General features: G+C 40.1%; 1 protein-coding gene across 25 annotated transcripts in view; it reads left to right on the forward strand.

Moving 5' to 3' along the window:
- Window positions 1–16281, forward strand: part of MTPAP (mitochondrial poly(A) polymerase) — a 133287-nt gene that overhangs the window by 41354 nt on the left and 75652 nt on the right. Inside the window, exon 11 of one of the 25 annotated variants that reach the window (XR_014817089.1) lies at window positions 15018–15823. The exons of 23 other annotated variants lie outside the window; for them this stretch is intronic. The gene's annotated coding sequence lies outside the window, so the exon portion shown is untranslated. Of the gene's footprint in view, window positions 1–184; window positions 488–15017; window positions 15824–16281 lie in introns of those variants that run through there. One more of the 25 variants, XR_014817101.1, reaches the window with a different exon arrangement.

Raw genomic sequence — 16281 nt, forward strand, 5'->3', positions numbered from 1 at the left:
GTATTAGATAAAGCTACATTATTCCAATTTTTGATTGGGTGGTTTTAGAATGGGGCATGGATAAATGAGTGAATTTTGAGCTGAATTAGACATATAACAAAAGAATGGCATTTTGCTTCATTTAAGAGTGTCCTGGTACATCTCTGGCTCAGCGATACCCTCTTGTCTCTGCTTTATCCTTCAGGAGGAACTATACTTAACACATATTCTGGGCAAAGAAGGCTGGTCAGCTGCTGAAGGCTCTGGAGGGTTAGTTGTGTAGTGGCACATTACAAAAGCTATTCAACATGACCAAAAAAAACAAAAGCACACTTTTAGTAATAAGAAAAATTTTCTGTAAAAACGAATTATTTCTGGAATTTCCTGGTGGCGGCTTAGTGGGTTAAGGATCTGGGAGTGTCACTGCTGTGATACAGGTTGGATCCCTGGCCCAAGAACTTCATACGCCATGGGCACGGCCAAAAAAAAAAAAAAAAAAAAAAAAGAATGACTTCTGATTTTCTCCGCTACAAAAGCAGGCTGTGCTGCTGTGGTGGACTAGAAATCTTTTTTAAAAGGGCTAGTGTTCTCTGAAACTGTGAAAGCAAAATGAGGGCTGCCCTCTGGCTCCAAAGTAGTAGTCTCACAGAAGTTTCCAGAAGCTCATTAAAAATGATCATTTTTCTCATATGTGCCCAAATGATTTAAGAGCAGTATAGACCTTTGTCATGATGTGCGTTCTTTCTCCACTGAGGGAAGAAGCCATTGGTTACTGTGTGGAAGAAACATAGATAAGGCCTTACTTTAGGAGGTGGGGAGGAAGTGGCTTGTGTCTCTTTCAGATGCTGTTGCCTCAGTTTACTCGGATTGCAGGCTCCTGTTATAGTAAAGCATACCTTGCATCATGGTATAAAACAGTAATTAGTACCTGTACAGCTTTACTGTTCTTTCTCTCTGAAAAATATCTCCTCATTCATCTTCCAGCTTATTTCCATTTTTTAGCCAAGTGATTCTTCTTCAAGACCAAGCTAAAAACAGAAAGTTGGCCTGATTTATTTACCTCCCTCTATATCTGGAATGTGATTCTTTTATTTCCCACATCCTCGCACTCCAGTCCATTGGCACGTCCTGTGGGCTGCTCTCCAGAGCATAGCGCAGATGTGTCTGCTTTCCGTCATCTCCACTTCAAACGCCCTAGCTCAAGCTGCCATCCCTCCTGACTGTTCTCCTCACTTCCTGTATTGATTTCCCCTCTCCATGTACACACAGTAGTTAGGTAATGGTGTGCTAGGGATGTCATAAAAAAAAATACCACAGGCCAGGTGGCTTAGAGAACAGAATTGTGTTTTCTCACAGTTCTGAAGTCCAAAATCACGATGCCATCAGGGCTGGTCTCTGCTGAGAGCTCACTTCCTGGCTTTGAGATGGCTGCTTTTTCATTGTGTCCTTGAGTTGTGAAGAGAGAGGTCTCTGGGGTTTCTCTTTCTTCTTTTAGGAACAGTTTAGAGTCCCACCCTCATGACATCGTTTGACCTTAATTACTTCCTAAGGCCCTCTCTCCAAATATTGTCAGTTTGAGGAATAGGCCTTCAGTAGATGAATTTGAAGAGAGAGAGGGTTCCTCTGTAGGAAATCTGAGGAGACAAAACATCTTGATAAAGAAGAACACAATTGGAGAACTCATACTCCCTGATTTCAAAAACTTAACTGCAAAGCTGCATTAATCAAAGCAGTGACATAGAGATAGACATATACAGTAATGGAATAAAATTGTCTGAAAATAAACCCTCACATGTATAGTCAATTTATTTTTGACAGGGTAGCCAAGACCAGTCAACAGTAAAAATATAGTCTTTTCTTCTAATGAGAAAACTGGATATCCACATGACAAAAGAATGAAGTTGGACCCTTCCCTTACACCATATATAAACAGTAACTCAAAATGAATACAGACCTAAATGTAAGACCAAAATTATAAAACCCTGAATTTGAATAAACATTTTCCAAAAAAGCTATATAAATGGCCAGTAAGATAAAAGCTTCATGACATTGGATTTGCTAATGATCTCAGAAAAGACAGCAAAAGAATAGGCAAAAAATAAAAAAGATAACTTGGACTTGATAAAAATTTTAAAAAACTTGGAGTTCCCGTTGTGGCTCAGTGGTTAACGAATCCAACTAGGAACCATGAGGTTGTGGGTTCGATCCCTGGCCTTGCTCAGTGGGTTAAGCATCCGGCGTTGCCATGAGCTATGGTGTAGATTGCAGACGCGGCTCAGATCCCACGTTGCTATGGTTCTGGTGTAGGCTGGCAGCTGCAGCTCTGATTCGACCCCTAGCCTGGGAACCTCCATATGCCATGGGAGTGGCCCAAGAAATGGCAAAAAGACAAAAAAAAAATTGCAAAAACTTTTAAGCATCATAAAACAATATCAGCAGAGTTAAAAGGCAAGTCACAAAATGGGAGAAAATATTTGCCAAACACATAGTGATAAAGAATTAATATGCAGCATGTACGAAGAACTCCTACAACTTGACAACAACAAAAAGACCCAGTTAATATAATAGGCAAAGAATTTGAATAGACATTTTCCAAAAAAGTTATACAAATGGCCAATAATAGGTATATAAAAAGATGCTCAGCATCATTAGATGTTAGGGAAATACAAATCAAAACCACAATAAGATACTACGTTAATACTACTACTTTATGATGGCTATTATATTAAAATCAATAGAAAATGACACATACTGGCAAAAATGTGGAGAATTTGGAACCCTGGTACAGTGCTGGTAGGAATGTAAAATGGGACAGCACTGTGGAAAACATTGAAATACCTGATTGAGAATTTTCTAAAATTAATGATAGACACAAATACCAAATCAAGAAGCTCAAAGAATATCAAGCAGGATAAAACCAAAACACACAAAGCCCAAGGGATTTCATATTCAAACATTGAAAACCAAAGACAAAGGTAAAATCTTGAAAGCAGCTAGAGGGGAAAAAAAAATGTAGTTGTGTAGAGAACTAAGGCTTCTTCAAGTCACAGGACTTCTCATCAGAAACTACCCAAGTTAGAAGATGATGGAGTGGCTCTTTAAAGTGCTGAAAGAAGAAAAACCCTGCTAACTTGAAGTCATATACCTTCTGAAATACTTTTTTTTAAAATGTGGTTCCTTAAAAAGGTCATTAGAATTGATAAACCCATAAGCCGTGTAAAAAGGATAGAAGACACAAATGACCAATATCAAGGAGGAAAAAAAAGGCTGAATCCTAGTAAAAGATTTCTGCTGACAATTTTATGCCCACAATTTTGACAACTTAGAGGAAATGAACCAATTCCTTGAAAGACACAATCTAATGAAACTTATTGAAGAAGAAATAAATAACCTGAATATCCTATCAAGGAAGTTGAATACGTAGTTTAAAACCCAAGATAGAGACAATTCCAGGTCAAAATGGTTTAACTGGTGAATTCCTTCAAACATTTAAGAAATTCCACTTGTATGCATTCTATTCCAGCAAATAAAACACTTCCCATTCATTTTATAAGGCTAGCATTACCCTGATACCCAAACCAAATTCATTAGCAGTAAAGAAAACTACAGACCAATATCTTTCATAAACAGGATGCAAAAATCACTCAACAAAAAGAATACTGGGCAACCACGGTGGGGTGTGTCCTGGGAATGCAAGGTGGGTTCAGTGTTTAAAAGGCAATCAGTGTTTTCATTGTATTGATACACTAAAGAAGAAAACCATATGATCATCTCAGTAGATGCAGAAAAACTGTTTGCCAAAATTCAACATTTATTCATGATAAAACTCCTAGCAAACTAGAAATAACATGGAATTTCCTCAACCTGATGAAGGGCATCTACAAAGTCTTAAGCTAATACCCCACTTAGTGGTCAAAGACTAAATGCTTTCCTTATAAGACCTAGAATGAGGCAAGGATATTCCCTCTCATCATTTACTGGGATTCCTCTCCAGAACAATAAGGCAAGAAAAAGAAAAATGTTAAGGATTAAAAAGGAAGTAATAGAACTCTCTATTCACAGACAACATGACTGTCTATAAACAACAACAACAACAAAAATCTATTTTAAAAAAAGCCTCCTAGAACTAATGAGTGAGTTTATGAAGAACAAATGATACAAGGTTAATATATAAAAATCAATTGTATTTCTCTGCCCTATCAATTGAAATTCAACAATTTAAAAAGTGTGCATGTGCTCACACACACACACTTAGGTATATATTCAACAAAATATATGCAGGTATATTCACTGAAAACTACAGACACTGATGAAACAAACCAAGGAAAACAAATGGAGACACATACCTTGTTCATGGATTGGAAGAATCAATAGAGTTACATTGTCAGTTCTCCCCCAAATTGATCTATAAATCAAAGCAATCCCAGTCAAAATCCCAAGAGGAATTTTTTTATAGATATTGACAAGCTGAGATGTAATTTATATGGAAAGGCAAAGGAACGTAAGTAGTCAGGCAGTTCTGAAAAAGAAGGAAAAGTTGGAGGGTTCACATTACTTGATTTCAAGACATTTAGAAATATTATTAGAGAAATGCAAATCAAACTACAATAGCTATCACCTCATACTGGTCAGAATGGCCATCATCAAAAAGCCTACAAATAACAAATGCTGAAGAGAGTGTGGAGAAAAGGGAACCCTCCTACATTGTTGGTGGGAACGTACACTGGTACAACCACTGTGGAGAACAGTATGGAGTTTCCTTAAAAAACTAAAAATAGAGCTACCGTATGATCCTGCAATCCCAATCCTGGCTATATATCTGGAGAAAACTGTAATTAGAAAAGATACATGCACCCCAGTGTTCATTGCAGCGTTGTTCACAATAACCAAAACATGGAAGCAACTTGTGTCCATTGACAGATGAATGGATAAAGAAGATTTGATACAGACACACACACACACACAAAATAAAGTACTACTCAGCCATAAGAAAGGATGAAATAATGCCATTTGCAGTAACATGTATAAACCTGGAGATTATTGTGCTAAGTGAAGTGGACCAGAGGACAGGTGTTATGTGATATCGCTTGTATGTGGAATCTAAAAAAAAAAAAAAAAATGATGCAAATAAACTTGTATACAAAATATAAATAGACTCATAGACATAGAAAACAAACAAGGCTATTGAAGGGGAAAGGGGAGGATAAATTAGGAATTTAGGATTAACATATACACACTACTATATGTAAAATAGATAACCAACAGAGACCTATTTTATAGTACAGGAAACTATACTCAATATTTTGCAATAACCCACAAGGGAAAACAGTCTGAAGAAGAATAGATATAGGAGTAGCCGTTGCTCAGCGGAAATGAATCTGACTAGTATCTGTGAGAACGCGGGTTTGATCCCTGGCCTTGCTCAGTGGGTCAGGGGTCTGACGTTGCCATGAGCTGTGGTGTAGGTCGCAGACATGGCTTGGATCCTGCATGACTGTGGCTGTGGTGTAGGCTGGCAGCTATAGGTCCAATCCGACCCCTAGCCTGGGAACCTCTACATGCTGCAGGTACGGCCCTAAAAAGCAAAAATAGAATGGATATATGTGTATATATACATATATAACTCAGCCACTTTGCTGTACACCTAAAAATAATACAGCATTGTAAATCAACTATGCCTCAATTTAAAAAGCTACTATTGTTAAGACAGTGTTGAATTGGTGAAAGGATAGAAAACTAAGATCAGTGGAACTGAATAGAGAACCAATGTAAAGATTCATCTTTGAAAAAGGTGCAAAGACAAATAGAGAAAGGATGGTCTTTTCAACAAATGATCCTTGAAAAATTGGAAGTCCTTATACAAAAAAGATGAGTCTTGACCGATAATTCGCACCTTATATGGAAATTAACACAGGATGGATCATTGATCTAAATATAAAACATAAAAGTATAAAACTGCTCAAAGAAAGCATGTAAGAAAATCTTTTTATTACCTTGAGTCAGGCAAAGAATTCTTAAATATGTCACAAAAAACACAATCCATTAGAAGTTCCCGTCGTGGCTCAGTGGTTAACGAATCCGACTAGGAACCATGAGGTTGCGGGTTCAATCCCTGGCCTTGCTCAGTGGGTTAAGGATCCGGCATTGCCATGAGCTGTGGTGTAGGTTGCAGACGTGGCTCGGATCCCGTGTTGCTGTGGCTGTGGCATAGGCCAGTGGCTACAGCGCCGATTTGACCCCTAGCCTGGGAATCTCCATATGCTGCAGGAGCGGCCCAAGAAATGGCAAAAAGACAAAAAAAAAACAAAAAAAAAACAAAACAAAAAAAAACAAAAAAAAAAAACCCACAATTCATTAAAAAAACAGGATAAGTCAAATTTGCTCACAATTTAAAACTTTTTGATCTGCATTGATCCTGTTAAGAGGATGAAAAAACAAGAAGAAAATATTTGCAAACCACATATCTGATGGAGGAGTTGTATCCAGAATGTATGCAGAATTCTCAAAACTCAGCAATAAGAAAACAACTCAATAAAAATCAAATTGGCAAAAGAGTCGAATGGACACTTCATGAGAAGACATACTGTTGCCAAATAAGATGCTCAACATCATTTGTCATTAGAGAAATGCAAAATAAAATATAAATGGGACTACTAATTAATCAAAATGACTTCTCTTAGGAGTTCCCTAAGTGGGCTTAGTGGGTTAAGGATCTTAGTGTTGTCACTGTTGTGGCACAAGTTCAATCCCTGGCCCAGGAATTTCTGTGTGCCATGGACGCAGCCAAAAAAAATAAAATAATTTCCCTTAAAAAGTCAGACAGTATCCAGTGCTGGCAAAGGTAGGAGGAACTGGAACTCTCACACATTGCTGCTGAGACTGCAAAATGGTACTACTTTGGAAATCAGTTTAGTAGCTTCTTACAAGTTAATCATATGCTTGCCAGCAATTCCATTCCTATGTATTTACCCAAAGGAAATATAAACTATATTCACAGAAAAATCCTTATGTGAATGTATAAAGAGTCACATTAAAAAGCAGCTTTATGGGAGTTCCTGTCGTGGTGCAGCGGAAACAAATCTGACTAAGATCCATGAGGATGCAGGTTTGATCCCTAGCCTTGCTTAGTGGGTTAAGGATCCAGCATTGCTGTGAGCTGTGGTGTAGGCCAGCAGCTACAGCTCCTATTCGACTCCTAGCCTGGGAACCTCCATACCCCATGGATGTGGCCCTAAAAAAGCGAAAAAAAAAAAAAAAACAGTTGCCATTACAAAAAAGGCAGCTTTATGGAGTTCCCCAGTGGCTGAGTGGGTTAAGGATCTGGTGTTGTCACTGCTGTGGTACGGGTTTGATCCCTGGCCTGGGAATTGCCAACAACCCCCCCAAAACACATTTTTTTCCCCTTACAGCAGCTTTATTCATAATCATGGTTCATGAGATTTAACTGAAGTGGTGACATTTGAGCTGAATATGTAGTGGAAACACTGGCTCCGAGGTGAAGGAAAGTCTCAAACAGCACTCAGCACTATCAACAGAAGTTCAGTGTGAGCCACAAATATAAGCCACAAATTATAAGCTTGTCATTTAAATTTTCTAGAAGCCGCATTCATATGTACAAAAAAATTAATCTTAATATTTTGTTGAGCCCGGTATATCAAAAATACTGTCATTTCAACGCGTAATCACTATTAAAACATTGACGTCATGTACGTTTTTTTGCACAAAGATTTGGAATCCAGTGTGTGCTTTGCCCTTACAGCACATCCCGATTTAGACCGGCCACATTTCAAGTGCTCAGTCGCCACATGTGGTTAGTGGCCACCATGTGGGACACCACAGTTTCTACTAGAACTTTGGAGTTGCTCTGAGTGGAAGAAAATGAGCATAGAGCAGACCAGTACCTCCCAAACTATCTCCGATGTAGGATCAGTGCCCTTGTTTTTTAAATTTCCAATCTATTTTAGACTTTTACATTTTCGTAAAGTAAAATAAAAAGAATTACTGGGAAAAATAAAAATGAAATACAGAGTAAAATGTAAAATGAAAGCTTAATTTTAAAATATCCAATTCGGAGTTCCTGTCTTGGCACAGTGGTTAACGAATCCGACTAGGAACCATGAGGTTGTGGGTTCAGTCCCTGCCCTTGCTCAGTGGGTTAATGATCCGGCGTTGCCGTGAGCTGTGGTGTAGGTTGCAGACGTGGCTCGGATCCCGCATTGCTGTGGCTCTGGCGTAGGTAGGTGGCTACAGCTCCGATTAGACCCCTAGCCTGGGAACCTCCATATGCCACAGGAGAGGCCCAAGAAATAGCAAAAAGACAAAAAATAAATAAATAAATAAATAAAATATCCAATTCAACAGACATACTATTCTATGTTCTCACTTTCAATTTCTGTGCTTATTTCTCCAAGGACCAGTAATACACAGTTCACAGGCCAGGCCAGTCTGTAGGAACCCCGGTCTAGAACATGGTAGGGCTCGGTTCCCTTCCCCCCAGTTGTGTCCATTCCTGCATAAAGGGAAATGCCTTGTTTTTAGTTGACTAATGAGATAGTATGCCTCTGACCATTTGATGCTCAGAATGCCCAGCTAGGCTGCAGCATTGCTTCTGTCTGAAAATAATGGAGCAGTGCTGTCATAATTTGTCCAGGAAACAGATCCTGGTGTGCATACCCCATATTCTGTCTGCACAGTCTGCAGTGCCTCTCAAGAGTCTGAGTTAATCTATTCTGGTTTTCCTTTTGTTCACCAAGCCTGAAAGAAAATCTTGCAAAGGCAGTTTCCCTTCTCAATCTTTGCATGAATTCCATGAGAGTACGGTTTCAATTTTCATTTTAAAAAAATTATAACTGGGTCTTAAGAGTGTGAGCCAAAGTCATATTTCATGTAGGATTCAAACATATTGAAAGAATCGTGGGGAAGGCCAGTCAGAGATCTTGAATACCTGAAGGAACGCTTCCAGAGAAAGAATGGGGATGTTGGGACCATCCCCTGGACAGTGCCCGTAACAGACAGCAATGCTTACCATTTTTCCAGAACCACTTGTTGAGTACCTACTATGTGCTGCCAGTTATCTATCTGTATCTACTCTGTGCTATAGATTATCTGTCACCTTTAACCCTCCCCCTGAAGTGAGCTTGAAGATATACTCCTTATAATATTAAATTCTTTTTTTGTTTCTTTTTTTTCCCAGATTCTAATTTTGTTTTATTTTAATGATTTTTGTTTTTTTCCATTATAGCTGGTTTACAGTGTTCTGTCAATTTTATGCTGTATGGCAAGATGACCCAGGCACATATACCTATACACATTCTTTTTTTTCTCACATTATCCTGCTCCATCATAAGTGACTAGATACAGTTCCCAGTGCTATACAGCAGGATCTCATTGCTTATCCACTCCAAAGGCAATAGTTTGCCTCTATTAACCCCAGATTCCCAGTCCATCTCCACCCCCGCCCCGGGCAACCAGAAGTCTGTTCTCCAAGTCCATGAGTTTCTTTTCTATGGAAAGGTTCATTTGTGCTGTATATTAGATTCCAGATATAAGCAGTATCATATGGTATTTGTCTTTCTCTTTCTGACTTAACTTCACTAAGTATGAGAGTCTCTAGTTCCATCCATGTTGCTGCATTAATTCTTTTGAAGTAAAACATTCACATAGTTCAAAAGTCAACATTTACAAAAAGATATACCATGAAACACGGTGAAAAGTCTTCCTCTTACCCTGCCCCGTGTCACCCAGGTTTTCTTGCCCATTGGCACCCAATTTTATACATTTCTTGCTTATATTCCCAGACATCTTTCATGCTTATGCAAAAAAAGTTACATACCTTTTCTTTTTCCCTTTTTTCCTCTCTGCATCTATTTATCATTTTGTCTTAGTAATCATTCTCTATAAGATAATAGGTGTTCCCTCATCCATTTTTATAGCTGCATAAATTTCCATTGAATGTATAAATTAGTGTTTGTTTAACCAGTCTCTCTTTTCAGACATTTCCCCCCAATATTTTGTAACTGCAAACAATGCTGCTAATAATATTTTGTGTTATTATTGTTTTATGTATTAATGTATCTGTAGGATAAATTCCTAGAAGTGGTCTTTCTGGGACAAAGGTTTTGTGCATTTGCAGTTTTAAAGTACTTCCAAACTGCCCTCTCACCAATGTATGAGAGTGCCTTTTACTTTATACCCTCACAAGGAGTTCCCATCATGGCTCAGTGGAAACAAGTCTGACTAGCATCCGTGACAATGCAGATTCATCCCTGGCCTAACTCAGTGGGTGAAGGATCCAGCATTGATGTGAGCTGTGGTGTAGGTCACAGACGTGGCTTGGATCTTACACAGCTGTGGCTGTGGCCAGCAACTACAACTCCGACTCGACCCCTAGCCTGGGAACCTCCATATGCCATGAGTGTGGCCCTAAAAAGCAAAAAACAAAACAAAACAAAACAAAAACTTTATACCCTCACCAAGAATGTGATTTTTTTGGTTTGTTTGTTTGTTTTTGTCTTTTTGCCTTTTCTCCTGTGGCATACGGAAGTCCCCAGGCTAGGGGTCTAATTGGAGCTGTAGCCACCTGCCTACGCCACAGCCACAGCAACACGGGATCCAAGCCATGTCTGCAACCTACACCACAGCTCACGGCAGCGCCGGATCGTTAACCCACTGAGCAAGGGCAGAGACCGAACCTGCAACCTCGTGGTTCCTAGTCAGATTTGTTAACCACTGAGCCATGACGGGAACTCCAAGAATGTGTTTTTTTAATCTTTACTAATATCAGTCAAAAAAATGATGTCATGGTCATAGTTTGCATTTATTTTATCATGAGCAAGGTTGAGTATGTTTTAAAGTTTTCAGTTCATTTAAATTTCATATTTTGTGAATTATTTGCTTCCTTCCTAAAAATTTTATTGCCTTTTTATTTTTTTGTAAGGACTGTTTATATATTGATGAGCTTGGCTTCTTGGCCATGAAGTGGTTGTATTTTTCTCTAGTTTGCCATTTGTCTTTTGACTCTGCTATTGTTGTGGTTTTTATCATGTAGAAATATTTTTATATGGTACAACATAGCAATTTTTGTCTAGAGTTAAGAAAGCCTTTTCCAATTCAGGATTATTTAAAAAAATTATCTCATGGTTTCTTTCAATATTTTTGCAATTTCATTGCTTGCATTTAAGTGTTAGATGTAGCTAGAATTTATCCTACTATGACATATGAAAGAGGTATCCATTATTGTTTAGATGGCTATCTAATCGTCTCATCTCTGTTTATCAGATAACACATTTTTCGCTTGTGGATTTAAATCCTACTTTTATTATATAATAAATTCCAGTTTGTATTGGGGTCTATTTCTGACTTTCTATATTATCTTATTGATTTGTCTAGAATAATATAGAAGGTCAGAAATAGACCTCAACGTGTCAGTACCAAACTGTTTTTAACAAATGGTTTAACCAAACCATTTAAATTATAGCTTTGTAGTTTGTTTTGGTATCTAGAAGGACTTGTATCCCTCTTATTACTCTTATTTTTCAGAAGCCTCCCAAGCTATTTTTGTTAACTTTTTTTATATAAACTTTACAATCAATTTGTCAAGTTCCAACATAAACTGATTGGTTTTTAAAATTGGCAGTGTAGGAATTCCCATCGTGGCACAGCATGAACAAATCTGGCTAGTATCCATGACGATGCGGGTTCAATCCCTGGCCTCGCTCAGTGGGTCAGGGATCTGGCATTGCCATGAACTGTGGTGTAAGTAGGTTGCAGATGTGGCTTGGATCCTGCGTTGCTGTGGCTGTGGTGTAGGCTGGCAGCTGCAGCTCCGATTTGACTCCTAGCCTGGGACCTTCATATGCCACGGTGCGGCCCTAAAAAGAAAAAAAAAAATTGGGATTGTGTTAAATTAATGGATTAATTTAGGAAGAATTAACAGCCATATGATGTTGAGTCCACTTACCCGAGAACAGGATAAACTTTGTGCGCTTGATTTTCTTTTGTTTCCCTCAGTCGAATGCTTAAAGTTCTTCATATAAATCATTCCCATTTCTTGTTAGCTGAATTCCTAGGTAGTTTATCCTTATTATTGCTGCTAGGAAAATGGGGACTTCTCTTCATTGTGTCTTCCAACCGACTGTTGTTGATATTCCCACTCTTACCAGTAAGTAAACTGACCTAAAAGAAGTGACCTTCCAGAGTTCCCATCGTGGCTCGGTGGTTAAGGAATCCGATTAGGAACGATGAGGTTGCGGTTTCGATCCCTGGCCTCGCTCACTGGGTTAAGGATCCGGCGTTGCCGTGAGCTGTGGTGTAGGTTGCAGATTCGGCTCGGATCTGGCATTGCTGTGGCTGTGGCATAGGCCGGCAGCTACAGCTTCGATTTGATCCCTAGCCTGGGAACTTCCATATGCTGCTGGTGTGGCCCTAAAAAGACACACACACACACACAAAAAAGAGACGGGACCTTCCAAAGGCTCACTGATGGCAATGTGGCCAAGAGGGACTCAGCCCCAGGTTTGCTGCTTTCCAAGCCACCACCACCCTGTGGGTGAAAGCCATTCACTCTTTAATCTACAGCTTAGTACCAAATACGTATTATTGCTATCACGTATTTGCTCCTTTTCTGTTAGAACTTAAAGGACTCTTGAGACATGCTCTAAGCCACTCTCATTTTACTGATGAGAATTTCACAGAGCTTGATATCAAGAAGCTGACCAACGTTTAGAGATGCAAGAAGGACAAAGAGATCCCATTTGATGCTGTCACCTATGCTTTACCAATTCTGGTTCCAAGAAGCCACTTTAGAATGTGAGGGAGGCCCTTGTCCACTGGAGCTAGAAATGCTGCCTTGAAGCCTTAGTTTTGGCTTTTGAGCTGGTAATGTTATTTTAATCATCCTCCCAGCGCCTCACCCCACCCCCACCCCCGCTACATTTTTTTGTGGAATTGCAATTACAAGGGCTGTTTCTTTTTTCTGTCCTTGTTTAAAATACTGTCTTGTTCTACTGCAGGATCAAGTGGGGTTTTTTAGTTTAGATTTTTGTTGTTGGTATTTTTTGTTTGTTTGTTTGTTTCGGTGTCGGCACATTTCATTTCATTTTAAATTAACTGCAGCTTGGTGGACAAGGGTTCTTGGATTCTGCCAGAAGACAATGTTAATACTATCATTGACCTGCAGAGGGAGCTCAGTGGTTTTCTTTTCTTTCAAAACGTTGCTGGTCTATTGGCTACTAATGTAGGAGATTATAGAGCTATGTATCTGTCACACAATGACCAACAAACTATGTAGTTTCAGAGAGTCAAGCTAGCTTTTCCTTCCCCTACTGCTCTGCTATGTCACAGATCACCACCCTAGGAGTGGAGGTCCTTGCACAGAGGGTTTTAGTCAACTGTGCTCCATAGCACTTTCTGAAAGGCTCTTCTGGAAAAATCCCCCTCCTGGGCACAAACCACAAGAAGTCTCCTGGCATCTTGAGAACTCAGCGGCCTTGGGGTCTCTATAGAGACTCATTGCCTTTTCCATATAGCTTGCCATCGACTGTTGAAGTTCATTTTAAGAATTTTAAATGTGATATGTGCTCCTGTAGACAATTTTGAAAATTGAAAACATAATAAAGGAGAAAAAAAAAAATGGCTCATAACCTCCAACCCAGAGCTGCCCACTGTGAGTGCCTTTCCATCCAGTCTCATAGAGCGCTGTGCTGCCTAAAGCGTGTAGGCTCTGCACTGGACCCATGAAAAATCCATGTCAGGACAACTTCCTGAGCTGGAAAAGGCTCAGAGGAGAAATGGTCTGGCATCCACAGACGGTTCTGCGACTGGAACTTTGCTTGGCTGAAAATAAAACCCTTTTCCCTCAGGGTCCAGCTGATGATCTGAGGGTGACCCCGCTTGTTCCAGGGCTGCTTGTAGCTCGTTTTCTCAGCCCATCTGACCCAGACGTGAAAAGGCCACTTCATGATCCTCTGCTGTCTCTGTGATGGCAGAGCACTCCGAGATTCCATGTGACATGTCAGCACATGCTTAACTTGTCATGAAATAAATGTTTTTTGGGGAACTGCACAAGCCACAAGTCCATACATCCTGTCTGTCCCTTCAGTGTTTGGAGGAGGTGCTCGCTCCTGTCCATGGAGAGAAAAGTGTGGATTTTTAAGAAACTTGTTGCCCACACTTCTCTCAGAGAGGAGAGATTTCTTTCCTTCCAGGAAACAGAGGAGATAGAAAAGAATTGAGCATCAGCACCACAAATGGCTGAGGGTGTTTCCCAAGGGCGGGTTTAAATCTGAAGAACGTCAGCCTCCTCAGACTTGGGCAAGTCTGAGGTCACAGATGTGCTTTCAGCAGGAAGCGTTTTCTAAAGCTCCACTAGGGAGGATGTCTCCATCCAAAGGATGCCGCTGGTAACATTGCAAAGGAGCAGTCTCTCTGTGCTGCAGCCCTTATTTCATTTCAGGGATGAGAATGGATGCTTCAGGGTGTGACTGAAGACTGAGGAACTCAGTAAAGAATCTAAGTGAGTCACAGTCAAATAATTGTTTGGACATATATTGGTAATATGAGCTTACCAGGAAACTCTTATTCTCACACATAGAACTTTTAAAATCTTACCATAGGAGGCATTTATGGTTCATATCTATATCAAAGTTAACTTTATTTTGTGACTTTATTAAAAAAAAAAAAAAGCACCCAAAGAAAGTATTGGAAGGAGTTCCCTTCATGGCTCAGCGGTTAATGAACCCAACCATCATCCATGAGGATGCTGGTTCAATCCCTGGCGTTGCGTGATGGGTTAAGGATCCAGCGTTGCCGTGAGCTGTGGTGTAGACTCAGAGACACGGCTCAGATCTTGCGTTGCTGTGGCCATGGTGTAGGCTGGCAGCTGTAGCTCTGATGAGACCCCTAGCCTGGGGACCTCCACGTGCCTTGGGTGCAGCCTGGGGGGGAAAAAAAAAGAAGAATGTATTGGAAGAGCTGACTTAGTTTACTATCCTTGAGTGCAAGGTTGCTTGACCTGAAAGATGGTGTGTGTCTCACGGTAGGGGTCCAGTCAACATCTGTGGGATGAATATAAGGAACCTCCATTGTCTCCCCCTGTGGACTGTACACCTGGCCTCATTTCCTCAGATGACATAAAGGGAAATACCTACATGACTCCTCAAGTAATCAAGCATCTTCTCCGATTGGACCAAGAAAACAAAGGCTAAGGGACTGCCCCTTGGACAAGAGACCCAGCTGGAGATGCTGTTGACGGAAAGGAACCTGGCTGGCTCGGGTGCTGGGGACACATGACGTTAGGCTCTGCTGACCAGGAAGCCTCAGAAGCAAATAAGCTTCCAGCTGGGAAGGCAGGAGATGCCTTCCCTCTCTGACCCCCACCACATCCACCCTACCAACCATATTTGTTTTTGTTAATCTTTGCAAGTGCAAGTGCTGTACAGCGCAGGAGACTATATCCAATCTCTTGGGATATATTTATCTCTCATATAATGTATGTGTGTGTGTGTATATATATATATATATATGACTGTCACTATGCTGTACAGCAGAAATTTATACAACACTATAAATCAACTATACTCTAATAAAAATAACATAAAATGGAATGTCCATTGTGGCTCAGCACTAATGAACCTGACCACTATCCATGAGGATGCAGTTGCAATCCTCCGCTTCGCTTAGTGGGTTAAGGATCCAGCATTGCCGTGAGCTGCAGTGTAGGTAACTGACCCTGCCGCTCGGATCTGGCGTTGTTGTGGCTGTGGTGTCGGCCAGCAGCTGCCACTCTGATTCAACCCCTAGCCTGGGAACCTCCATATGCTGTGGGTGTGGCCCTAAAAAAAATAAAGTAAGATGGGGTACATACATACAATAGAATATTACTCAGCCATAAAAAGAATAAAATAATGCCATTTGCAACAACATGGATGGACCTAGAGATTATCATACTAAGTGAAGTTAGTCAGACAATGAAAGACAAACATCATATTATATCACTTATAGGTGGAATCTTTAAAAAAGGATACAAATGAACTTATTTGCAGAACAGAAACAGACTCACAGACTTTGAAAAACCCACGGTTACCAAAGGAGATGAGTAGCAGGGAAGGGATGGACTGGGGGTTTGGGCTCGGTATATGCACACTGTGGTATATGGAATGACTAGCCAACGGCCACCTGCTGTATAGCACAGGGAACTCCACCCAATATTCTGTGATAATCTGTATGGGAAAAGAATCTGAAAAAAAAAAAAGTACAAGTGCTTTGCTTCAAATTGCATGAGTATCATGTGTTCCTTGTAGAAAT

The sequence above is a fragment of the Sus scrofa genome, chromosome 10 (genome assembly GCF_054392235.1).
Source record: "Sus scrofa isolate SSC_HxYL_T2T_F1_AM1 chromosome 10, Sscrofa_HxYL_maternal_Yorkshire_Landrace_v2.0, whole genome shotgun sequence".
NCBI classification, from domain to species: Eukaryota; Metazoa; Chordata; class Mammalia; order Artiodactyla; family Suidae; genus Sus; species Sus scrofa.